The 13644-nt window shown below is 38.4% G+C and overlaps 1 protein-coding gene across 2 annotated transcripts in view; it reads right to left on the bottom strand.

Annotated features, from left to right (window-relative positions):
* Positions 1-13644, bottom strand: part of rbfox3a (RNA binding fox-1 homolog 3a) — a gene marked incomplete at its 5' end in the record, with an annotated part of 516394 nt that overhangs the window by 356132 nt on the left and 146618 nt on the right. For both annotated transcript variants that reach the window (XM_079845977.1, XM_079845976.1), the window contains one exon: positions 958-1009. The remainder of the gene's footprint in view (positions 1-957; positions 1010-13644) is intronic.

A 13644-nucleotide genomic window follows, 5' to 3' on the forward strand; every position in this document is an offset into this window, starting at 1 on the left:
AGCTTCCTTCGCATTCATTACACGTTACTGTTGACAAAGATAAATGAGTCTATGATTTTATAATGTTGCAATGACAACTATATGAAACACTCTGCATAAAGAATCTCACTTCAATTCTTAATGCATATTTACACCAATCAGACACAGTGTTTCCTTTGCTTTCAGCCTGTGCCACTGAATTAAGACCGACTGCCATTAATTCACCACCCTGTGTGTTTATCACCTGCAGGCCTTGTCTAAAAAGTGCTGTCCTAAATTGCCAGTTAGCAGATAAAGGTATTTTGTCATGGGGCAGGATTTGTAATTTCAAGGTATACTAAATTATAAAAATATTAAGGTATGTAAAAATTTCGGGGAGAAAAAAAAACAGCATGTGTATAAATGTGAACGCCTCAAGCTTTGCTCTGTAATAGAATCTTGGACTTTTCCTACATAAATTGAAGGATATAATTCAAATGAGCTGAAGCATTTTAAGGTCAAAGGAATATTAAATTCATACAGCACTGACATAAATTGTCTGAGAAGAAAAAAAGAAACTATAGCACTTTCTACCTGCATGTACTCAAATGCAAAGCAATATAATGTTTACACTCACACAGGCCAGGTGTGAATGTCCGTCAACTAACACAAAAAGATGAATGGCTTTTAAATATAATTAGGTTTAGCCTCTTTAAGCACCTGTTCAATGTTTCCACATAGACACAACTTTTACTGCCCCAGTCCAAAGATGTGTCAATCTCATAGAGCCCAACTCTCAAAACTCTGATAATCAAACATGAATCCTGCTCTCTCCTTCTCATTCTATCTCCATTTTTTTGCTTTTCTTTCTTATCATGCATCACACATTCGACTGTCCCCCTCCAAAACAGATAAGCGCAGAACGCGGAAAAAGCCAACCACGACCACGGAAATTCTCTACACGGTGCCGATCAGTAAAATTAGCATGACAATACTCACTGTGGGGAGAAGGGGGCAGTCGGAGCGTGGCAAGTCACTCTGTCCGATGAACCTGCATAGGTGGAAGAGCGGGAGAGAGAGAGAGAGAGAGAGAGAGAAAGAGAGAACAGTCAGCTGTGAAAGCACAGTTCAGAGAAGGGAGGGGTGATGAAGAGCCGGCACATACAGAAAAACACAAGAAAAGAATCTGAAACACAGAGGAGAACGAGGATGAAGCCGAACGGTAGGAGAGAAATAGGGAGGCAGCAGAGGGAGGGGAACATGTGATGAGAATAAAAGACACGTGGGAAGATGCTGTACTTTTAAAAGTTCCACAAACGAATGGGAGAGTTTTCTTACTGTTATTCAGTCATGTGACCCCACTGAGTGAACTAGATACCTTATTTAATCTTGCAGTTAGAGCCTCATTGTTTACAGTAGCAATAGAACCAGGCAAATAATGAGCTTCATTGTGCTTTGCATTGCAATACAGCATGTTTTTGCAGTTTTAATGATTTTTGGGTATGCGTTAATGAAATCACCCAGAAATTTAAATTGCAGCACTGTTACCTACCCTCGTGGGGTTTGAAATCTGTATGCTGTTATACTCTTGTAAAACACAAAGACTTTTCAAAGAATCTTTATAGATATTTTCCATTCAACGACATTCACGGTGACCACAAGCAAATGGCAAAAAAAGCAACATAAAAGTCGTTCATATAATTTGTTCACTAGATCTTCTGGTGCTGTACAATAGCTTAGTGTGAAGAACAGACTAAATTTGAAGTCAATATTATCACTTTTCATCCCTGCCGCAGTCCTCAAAACAAAAAGTGGGGATGCACGATATCGATAACATATCGTTATCGGCCAATAAATACTCATTTTTAATGTTATCGCTATTGATCCGTTAAGAAAATTTGGCTGATATATTAAAGCCGATAGATAATGTATTATTTCCTTCAGCTAAGACACTTCAAATGCGCACTGTCCACCGTGATGGTTTTGAATTGCTTGAAATATGATTGGAATCACTTTGAAAAGGAACATAAGTGCAACATGTGGAGTGCAAATCAGTATATAAAATTATAACGAGAACACGATTGTAAAAGAATGTTGAGTTTCAGCGCATTTGTTAAGGAAATCGCGCATCCACGGAGTTACACCATGACTAGCACAAGTTCATAAATGTTCATATCGGTGCATCCCTATCAAATATGGCATCTATGGTAAAGGTTGAACATTGTATGAACCACTTTCATGGTGCTTTTGTAGTGCGTTTTGTGTTACATGGGAAAAAAATAACAGCATCGGTTTGGAACAACATATTCCGTTAAGCTTTTTTTTTTTTTTTTTTTACTGTCTAGTGTTTGTCTTGAATATGTGAATGTGTTTCAACAGCTCTATCAGATCACTTTATCTCTGAACTGCTGATGAATAATGTATAAGCCACCTATTTTCTGAAGTAACACTGTCTAAAAAGCATGGTCACATTTACATTGGTCACGTTGTTCTGAAAATATTTGTGGGCATACTTCAGTAGGAATTCACACAATCTGGAAATTCTTGAGAGAGGAGAAAGATTTCCCCATGCATATTTTGCCTCTGGTTCAATCTGGTCAAGCAAATTCACCACACTGACCAACGGAAAGCTGCGTGGTTTGAAAGTGACTTCTGTGTGAGCTGTGCTTCATTCATCACTACACTATTGACGACGTACCTTTTTTTTGCCTGTGAAATGTTGCTAATGCGACCGCACCTTAGCAATGACACCAGTGAATAAAGTTTCAGGTGAAGGTGCATATCTCCCATTGTGTTCTCATGAGCGAAAAACAGTGAAATACTGAAGAAATAGTTACGTGAGAGAAGCCAGTGCCTCCATGTGACTGTCACTGGGCAATTAGGCTGACAATAGGAACCTGAGGCAGTCCACAGATCAGCAAAAAATGGAAAAAACTGGTTAATGACTAATTACAGAGTTAACAACTCACCCACTTAGACACCACTTTCAGTCACAACGAGCTCAATATGAACTTAAAATAATGACCTGTGAGTAAGCTGACTTTAAGATTGTTCATTTAAAAATACATCTCACAACAATTTTTACAGAGGATTTGATGACTAATGATTGTCCTAATGAAGTCCAGCAACAGTTAGTAATGACAAACAAAAGCTACAAGAAATGTGCTTTTTGCAGAATATTGTAGTTCACCTTAAAACTGCATAATAGTATGTTAACAGAAGCACATTAAAACATAGCATTTGTTGTGTATTGGTAAAAGCTGATCCATATGCCTTAAACCACAAAATCTATGTAAACATCAAATGGAACTGGAACATGAATTTACATCAGAGTAAAAATCCAAACGCAGAGAGAGACTTTGCCTCCTCATTTCCGGAGTCCACAATGCAACACTGTTCTATCTGCTTCTCAGATGTGTGTGTCTCTCTCTCCTTCTCTCCTCAAGTGACAAAAGCAAGACCCCATTCCTAATCTGACCCCAAAACAGCAACGAAATCCCCCCGGCCTTATCATCCTCTGCCTGGGCTCTGTTCTCGCTCTTCTTTCATATCCCCTGCCTCTCTTTCTTTCTTTCATTCTCTCTCTCTCTCTCCGTCACTCTCCATTGCATCCTCTCTCCCCAGTATAACCTCTTCCTCTGTCTGCTTCTCTCTGTAAACGGCTTTCAGCCGAGCAGAGATTACCTAGACCATGCTCTTCAGAGCAGCTTCAAAAAGGGTGCTCTGGGCTGCCAGCCTGGATAACACCCCCCTCCTCCTTCCGCCCGGGTGGAGAGAGGGGAAAGTCACAGGGAGAGTGGCTTGGAAAATGTTTGCAGAAGAAAAAAAAAAATAGTAATAATACTACAGCGGATGCAGACAATGTCACATACATGCTACGCTCAGACAACGTTTGGGACTGACGAACAAACACGTGAATCCTGAATTGTTCTGTTCACACAACAGCTTAAGGTTTTGTAAAACCTTTTTTTAGAATAGCTAAAAATGAAGAACTGCTCCAATGGAAGACAGTAACAAAACTCACTCCCATATTCGGCCGCAAGTCCTGCAAATTTAAGGAAGTCACTTTGGTTTTACAGTAGAATGTTGTTGTCACTTGGGTGCAGCTGTGTGAACACAGAAACTGTGGGAACAATAACAATGAATTAATTGTGAACTTTACTACATGTGTACTCAGGGGTATGCGGCCCATATAAGCTGCCAATGCCATTTGAGAGAATGGACTCACTAATTTACTAACACTAAATTAATATAAATTTCCTTGTCATTTGATGTGGAGCATAAAGCATACGTACTAAAATGTTGGTAATCCGTCATTTATTTATTTGCCAAACGACTGTCATTTTCTTTAAATCTGTGCCAGTTACGGAGGGTTTCGGTTAAGCATTGCATTATTTCAACTTATTTATATTTTTATTTATTATACTATTCGTTTTCTAAGGATTACATTCAGTCCACTCCTAAGTGCTGCTATTTAAAGCTTGTTGAACTTTGCCAGCATGCCAGTCTCACTTAGTTTTGATATGCACATGCTGAGGTGATGATTTGCTATAAACAATTCCCAAACACTTTTGTTCTCCTTTGACCCGCATTACAGTTTGACACCTCAGTGCATTAACATGATGCATGCTTGATTTATTTGCTGTGAAATGCATCATATGAGATTCATAGAGAAAGCAGAAATTGTGAAATTGCCTTGATAATTGCACCTACGCAATTGTGTGAAAAAGGGGTACATGGTTTAAAAAAGTGGTACATTTCCCTGACATGATAATTATTATGAATTACTATTGCTTTTGATATGTAAAGGGGTCATATGATGCGTTTTCATGTTTTCCTTTTTCTTATTTGTTAAGTAGCTTCCTATTTGTACAGATCTGCAAAGTTACAAAGTCTCCCACAAAAAAGATCTATTCTATCTAAAAGAGAAGGGAGATCCAGACCTAGATAAAACGTCTCTAGGGCTGCAACTAATGATTATTTTGATAATCGACTTGTTGGCCGATATTTTTTTTCCTTCGATTAATTGATTAATCGGATAAAAAGCCTTTTTTTTTTTTTTTTGACAAAACACTATATTCCACATCCTGCCCGATGCTGTCCTTCAAACAAACGTGTCAGCTGAGTGCTATGAAAACACACATATAGTGAATACTCGTAAGGGTATGTTTGTGCTATACATTATGTGCAAAAAAGTTACTAAGCAAAATTATTTTAAATCCCTACAGTAAAATGATATTTACAAAACACACACACACACACACACACACACACACACACACACACACACACACACACACACACACACACACTATATTGCAGGAACGCACTGGAATATTCTGCAGGAAAACACACATATTTGTTATGGACACAGTAAACTGTTAATGTCATTTCTTTATCCTGTAAACAGGCTATAAGAAATGTCTTATATTTATATTCAATTACACGCTGTTATCCTTTACAGTTTATTTACTACTCTCATAAAATACTTGAATTACATGTTGACTTTTAAACCTAAATTTAGCGTCCTAAAGCTGTTCTCTATATAGATTAGTCAGTGGATATAACCTGTAAAATGAACGTTTTGCACTGAGGACGCAGACGCATACAAATTTGTCAAAGAGCATGACAGAGTATGTTAAACAGTAGGCCTAATGCATTCGCTTGAAAATTCTCATGTTTTGGGCACTTGGATCATGTACCTTTTCTGTATCAGCTCACTCTGTTTCCACTCCACTATTTCTTTCATTTTGTCCATAGAGATGCGATATTCAGTGCTTTAATTTGGCGCAACTGGTGGAAAGCAGGTGGAAGGGCAGACCCGACTAATCGATAATGAGAATCGTTGTTGATGATTTTTATTATAGATTTTATCGCCTAGTTGTTGCAGCCCTAAAAGTCTCAATCGCGCGTTCGTCTCAGCAATCTCACGGTCAATGTCCGTAATAGCTGATAACATATGTTGTCGTATTTTAAATCTAGCTTTACTAGCTTTCAGAATACGCTTTAGTATCAGTGCTCGTCTCTTTTCCACCGTTTTGTTAATTACCTCTTTAGTCAACCAATAAAACAAGCAAAAGCAACAGAACTTGAATCTCCTACATTCTTGTTATTGTTGCAGACAGTATCGCACAAAAATGATTACTGTCCGTCGGTGACTGGGAGGAACAGTCGCGCGCAGTCTCCGGATTAATTTGTCTAATCTTCAGGGTACTTTAGACCACAGTGGAAATGCAGACAGTAGCAGGTCTGGGGGAAAAAAGTTCCTGTAAAAAAGTTCCTGGTACAAATTGTTCCGGGTAATTTTGGTGGAAACGGGGCTTATAACAACTATATATATTAGGGGTGTAACGGTACACAAAACTGATGGTTCGGTATGTACCTCGGTTTTAAAGTCATGGTTCGGAACCCGTACCGAACCATGACTTCAAAACCAAGGTACGTACCGAACCGTCAGTTTTGTGTACTGTTTTAGAAAACTAAAATTGTTTTTTATTTATTTTTATAAAACTGTTTTACTGAACAAATTGCGTCTGTCCTTAAAGGGTTAGTTCACCCAAAAATGAAAACTAGCCCATGATTTACTCACCCTCAAGTCATCCTACTTGTATATGACATTCTTCTTTCAGGCGAATAAAATTATATAAAAAAGGCTAATCCAAGCTGTATAATAGCAGTAATTGTATGCTCTGTTTTTGAAGTCCATAAAAAATGCATCTGTCCGTCAAATAATATGCTCCACACATCTCTGGGGGGTTAATAAAGGCCTTCTGAAGCGAATCGATGCGTTTGTTTAAGAAAAATATCCATATTTAAAACTTTTCGATCGCCGAACTCAGATTGATGTATGTTCCGGGCGTAAAACAAGCCTACTGTTAACTGCTAAAGATTGCATTCGGTACCGTTTGACACCGTACTGGAAGTCTTTGTACCGAAACGGTTCGGTATGAGTTAGCATATATATGCATATACAGTATGCTCACAGTACCATTACATTCATTTGTATTAGAATATAAATGAATCACACTAAATTAACACGTTAATTGACATCCCTCCCCAGAATAAATTGCTTAATTTCTGCACACTTTTTAAGGCCAAAACCACAGTTCAGAAAGTCTAATCCCTTTGTACTCTTTGATGTGAAATCTTTGATGTGCATCCCTCCCTGCGTAAACCCAATGCCTTTTTCTCTGTCACCATGTCCAGTCCGTCTCTGTGTTATGTGAGACACACTCTCTGCCCTCTTACTCCCCGAGAATGTCCAATTAGAGGAAGGTCGGATCCGGTAGCCATGTGTGAGGCAGCCACTTATTCTGTTACCGTTGGCCGATCCGTCACGCTCCTCTCCAGCTTTCTTTATTTTATTCTTCCTCCCAAAGGGCAGTGGCTAACTCTATCACCGGGACAAATGACCCATCAGTGGCACCATTCATCAGCTGCCTTAGAATCACTCGCTCCGGCCGCAGTCCCACCCTTCCACCCCCTCTAAAACAGAGCTGCCGCTCCCACCGGCTTCCCCACCGAATCTTACGTTGTGTGTGTTTGCACGTACGTGGGTGTGAAAGCAAAAATCTGAGAATGCGCCTTTGTGCGTGCAGCGCTCGGCTAAACTGCATTATAAATCTCCCCCACATGTGCAAAATAAACGCACACACACACACACGCCATCCAAAATAGAACCACCTCCTTTACCAAACATATATACATAAGCTTTTGTCAAAGCCCTTTGTCTGGTTTTATTTGCTTGTCAGTGTTGTTTTCTTGTTTTATCTCCCTCAGCAGCTATTCTGACGCCCACACCGTCCCAACACCTCCACCCGGGGCGAGAATCTTTACATAAGTGATGAGGAGGAGAGCAAATGAAATGACTGTAATTTGGTCAGGGGCACCATGTACGTCCTGCCTAATAGTGGGGGCTGTCTTTCCCATTGCGCTGAGACGAGCTAGGTGGGTGCTTTCTTATTAATTAAGACAGTCTCATTATCGCTAGTCCAGGCGCTCGATGAGTGAGGGAAATCGGAATTGAAAAGTCAAGCAAACTGAAAAGGAAAAGACAGCTAAGACATGACAGATGGTCTTCCATCACACAAGGCTTTATCGAGAAAAAAATAAAATCGAAATAAATAAATAATGAGCTTATGGAGAGCAGAACTAGCACATTTTCTCCCTCCTCTCCTTAATTCTGGGCAATTAAAATATTTTTTTTCCCTTCAATAGCACAAAAAGCATATGGGGACATTACTCATTTGGTGCTGTTTTGCCAGTATAGTTTCCATGGCAACATTGGAGCAAGAAACATGACTCTCTTTGCTGGTAGATACAGAGTCACTGGCATAGCCTGTGGTACTCAAGACGTGAACTTTGACTCTTTCAAGCCTCGATTTAGCAATGAATCTTGTTACGGTACAAAATATCAGACCTGTCCTCCCTGGGAAGCAGCATACAAAATATGAAAACACAAAACCACCGAAATGAAATGTATTATTATTTTTGTGAATAATCGTCAGTGCCAATTCGGCTTAACCATCATGCATATTTAATTTTTAATATGAAACTTCATTCAATATCTCAAACGTACGATCGTGTTCTGTGTTTGCGCCAAAGGCTGATTCTAGACTTACGTCAGGAAGAAAAAATATAAAAGAAAATCATACATGTGCTAAAGATACATGCTCAAACATCCAATATCTACTGTTGTCAAAGTGATCTATTGATACAGAGAGATATATTGAAGTGTGTGCTGTGGTTGAGAATCACTTTTTTTTCAATTTGAGGGAAAAGATCATGTGCTGAGAGCAAAGGAGAGTCAGCGAGAGAAGAATCAGAGGTATTAACACAGGACAATGTAAAATCGACACATGCTGCTCAACTCTTCTCTTTAGAGAAGAAGAGGAGGAGAGCAAGAAGGGCTTGCGGCCATAAAGACACAACTGTTTTCTCATAGAACTGAAACATAGGCATAGAGAGGCATGTGTTTTGTATCAGTATGTGTGAATACACAATGGCTGTTTACACACAGAATTCAAAAAATGTGAACGAAAAGGGCTGATTATATTATTATATACTTGATTATATACTCTTTTTTTTCTTTTTTGATTAATCTGATGGGGTGAAAAAATATTATAGGCTACATTAAAAAATATTAAAAATGATTTTCAATTCATTATTTTAAACAATATTATTCCACATCCTACCCATTGCTGTCCTCCAAACAATATGTAATATAAAGCCTATGAGCATAAATATAATGAATGTATCCATGTAGGCTATGCTAAACATTATAAGCAAAAGAGGGTTGAAATACATTCTAAACCTAAAAACAACTGTTTACTTACTATTTTAATAAGACTTAATTAAAAATTATAATAAACAAAAACAAAAGCCGTCTGTTTGACATGCACGCTTTAAAGGGTAACTCAACCCCTGATCAGAGCCTAACTCTACCCACTGGCAATATTTGAAAAATGCTGGAAAAGTGGGCAGAGCCCAGCGGAGACAGAGGGGACGAACCAAGAGCGTGGTGAGCTCGTGCCAGGGGCGTGGGTAGTGGGTAGAAAATTCAACTGCAGTTGCCACCGTTCAACCTGAAGAGGGCTGCACTCATTTTTACACCATATATTGTAGAATTACGTCAAAACATTTACTAGAATCAATGAACAGCACAAATAAAACCCCAGTCTCTCAAATCATGGACTAAAAAAAGTTATTTTAGGGTTTAGCTACCCTTTAACAAGGCGCGCTTCTTGTCAGAATATGCTAAATGGAAATACTCGCGGGAGTTTCTAACATTTAATGATAAGTATACAAGTTATCCATAAGTTATGCGCTGAGGAAAATACGTGTTAAACATCACAAGTATCTTTCAAAGCACGACAGGGCTTTTGTGTATAAATTAGTGCTGGGCATCGATTAAAAAAAAACAACTAATTAATCACACTTTTTTCTGTAATTAATCGCGATTAATCGCACGTTTTTAATATTTTACGTTTTTAATATTTTGATATTGTAATAATTTCAGTTACTCTCCAAATGAATGTATAAACAATTTAAAGACAGCATATTTTAAATATGTGTTGTATTGTCATATTTTTATGAATGAAGGCCAGTATCACTGATCCTAAAGTGTCTATGAAACATTAATGACGTTACATTACAGTATAACTGAAAGCTCCCATTTTCAACATTTATTAGGCTTTAAAAAAACTACTTTTAATTTAAGTGAACTTAAAACAATCTTTACATAAAGCCAAAATAATAAATGTTATATTTAACCATGGCCTTCCCTGTTATACATATACAGAAATGTAATAGTTATCTTTCTTAACTGCATAAATAATAAATAAAATATAGATGAATCATCATTAAAGCTAAAATTTTCTCTGTTCCCGTTGTTCTTTGATGAACATTAATGACAGGCATCATCAGTGCCGCTGTCACTTTAAGAACAGCCGCGGATCTCACGCGCTGTCCCGCGCATCTCATTTCCTCACAACTCTTTAAGTTCATTTAAGACGTTATTTAACTAATTTAAGACCCTAATATGAGAATACTCGAAATCCTCTGTGTTATTGTTTGTTCAAGAGCAAAAGAGAACTCGATGTGAGCAGGAAACTGACGCGAGTCTATCTATGCGTCGTGTATGTGTGTGTGTGTGTGTGTGTGTCCCTTGATTAGCTGACATGAGACGCATCCACACAGACAGGACACTGACACACACACACACACACAAACACACACACAGGACATTGGCATACAGTGCGTTCGCTTGTGTCTTGTCACGCTTGGAAGCATTTACATGAATAAGAGCGTGATGATCATGTAACACTAAGCAAAAATGGATATAAAAACGGACGCTGCGTTATTTGCGTTAAATATTTTAATTGCGTTAAGCTGAAAAAATTAATCGCCCGCGTTAACGCGTTAATTTGCCCAACCCTAGTATAAATATAACGAATTCTCATGTTTCGGACAACTTGGACAACTTTCATGTACCTTTCCCGCAGAAGCTCACTCTGTGTCCTCCGCTATTTTCCATGTGCGTTTTGTCAAAAGAAATGTTATTCACTACTGTAAAGCGACGTAACTGGCTGATGGTTTCCCAGGCACAGCATGCAGACGCGACTAGTCGATAATCAAATTCGTTGTCGATTATTTTCATTATCGATAATAATCGATTTCCAAGCCACATTTCAGCCATAATGGAAAAGAAAAGAAGGCCTTTAGGCCTTTTTTCTGACTTTTGTAGCACAGTTAAGAACGTTTTGATCCAAAAATATCATAATATGTATATATATATATATAATATATATATGTAATTGTTGCGTGTTGCTGTCGCGGTGTATGCTCTGTCTGTGAAACCAGGCCTTTAAGTGCTCTGACTTGGAACTCATATATATATGAGTTCCAAGTCCGAGCACTTAAAGGCCTGGTTTCACAGACAGAGCATACACCACGACAGCAACACGCAACGATTCTATTTTAGAAAAGGTTTCTATTTGTCTGCGACGTCGTGGCTGGAATAACAACACAAAGTATGTCAATGATAATCTCGGGTAATGTTTATGTGCTTTAATGTTAAAAGCATGTCATGTGACTTTGAATATCATTTAGTGCCCCCAGCTGTACTAAAAGCAACAATGGATAATTCATGTCAGATCTTGAAATTAAATAAATGGAAACAAGGAGGTTTAAACTGTGAACAAACAAGTGTAGGCTATTCTTTGACAAAGATTTTTGTAGTAACTCAGTATGTATTTTAATAATGTTTAAATGGTGTAATATTTGTGAATTTGATTATGTACTTATCCATTTCCTTGCAAGTGCTGTCAAGATTAATCTCTGGTGTTAAGCCAGGATTAGACCTTAGTTCAATTAGGACATAAGAAGCTTTTATAAACATGCTGTAGAAAACAAAATATTACTGGTGTGCATCTTGAGTCTTGAGACAAAACAATGGCACTGATATTTTAAGATATGCTTTCAGTTAAAACAGCTCAAACATGCATTTTAGTCTGGGACTAGGCTTAAATCATGTCTGTGAAACCGGGGGTAAATTGTGAAAATGTAATCTAGTTTCTCAGAAGTTTTTTTTTTGTTTTTAAACACATTGTATAAGCACTATCAAGCAAATCATTATCAATCAGCTTGCCAGCTCTGCATTCTCAAGACTTGAGAGTGATTAAAAAAGCCAATTCCAACTATGCCAAACCTGATTTGTTAAAATATCACCCTGACCAGATTAGCAAATGCCATTTGTGCTCCCTTGCTACTTAGAAGTTTTGAAAAAGTCACAGAAGGCCAATATGTTATGGAACTCTTATACAAAATTAGTATTTACTTTCCTTGTTGTTGGATATTTATTTGCTTTCGTTCCTTTTGGCTCACTCTGGCATTAGGACAATCCATCCCTCCGGTTTTACCTTCCCAAACAACAGCTAAACAGAGAGAGAGAAGCAAAGAATATGCAAGCATTCACATTGGACCATAGGTAATAGAATGTACTTATCAGGCAGTGCCAGGCAGGATTAGAGGAAGGTGTTGAGGGGTGCGGACCCCCTGGGCTGGCCTACACATATGGGGTCTGCAACTTGGATCAATCCGCAAGGCTACGTGCCACCTTACGCCATTCATCTTTATTTAACAGCAAGCTTTGCATTTTAAGAGGATACACGACGACCTCTAGACCATAAACTGACATTTGGGGAAAACACGTCAATACCGAAGCACGTCAATTTATGGTTTTGTCTATGCGTCTACTCTACTCCCTGATGGTTTGACATGCTAAAGCGGTGAGCTGGATATGTGTTCCTGAAAGATGATGTGGCTGGTTATGCATCATGCCCATGGCACAAGATCCTATGCACTCGGGTCACTGGAGTTATCCACAATCGCATTAATATTCCGAAAACACTACAGCTTGTGTAAAAGTCTATTTACAGCTGGAGAGGATATAGCAAAAGATCAAATCCAGCTCAGAGAAGAACATTTGCTTAGATGAGCTTTTTCAAATTCATCGTGACCTCAAAGAGGACAATTAATTTAACTAAATTCCTCGTATCACCCGTTATTTCAATATAAGCACAAGGTCACTCATGTTTAGCCAGCCCGAGCTCTATTCATGACTTCCAAAGCTGCAGTGGTAGAGAATAAAAACACTATTTAAGGTTTTGATTCAAATTGAAAAGCGCTCACCTCCATAGCCAAAATCCAATCCAATTGCAATTGTGTTGGGTAAATAAGGATGGATTGTTTGTCTCTTAGGTGAGTGTGCGGTGAGGATCTTCTGTTTAAATGTAAAGTGACAGATGTCCCATTCCCGGTGCTAGAGGACTATGGCTCACTCTAATGAGCCAATGGAGAAAAGTCCCAGAATGAAGAGCAGATTCCAAAGGTTGAGCTGAAGGACAAGGCACCCGCCGCTCAAACGCTCGGCCATATGAAGCTGCTCTTCAATTCAGGCAAATCATGTATAGACGTAAACTTTATTTTGCCATTCAATTTAATCTACATTTTTTTCCAAAACATTCTCTGGGTGTGTTTTCTTCCCAACTATGTGCACACACATTTATTTAAGTTGGCCACTTACACTGCAGTGTTCAACAGTGGACATACAAGTCTGGCATGTTTCGCACAAATGTTCGACAATATTCTGTGGTGGAAATGACATTTACAAATACATTTAAAATT

The sequence above is a fragment of the Gobio gobio genome, assembly GCF_949357685.1.
Source record: "Gobio gobio genome assembly, chromosome: 20".
Taxonomy (NCBI): domain Eukaryota; kingdom Metazoa; phylum Chordata; class Actinopteri; order Cypriniformes; family Gobionidae; genus Gobio; species Gobio gobio.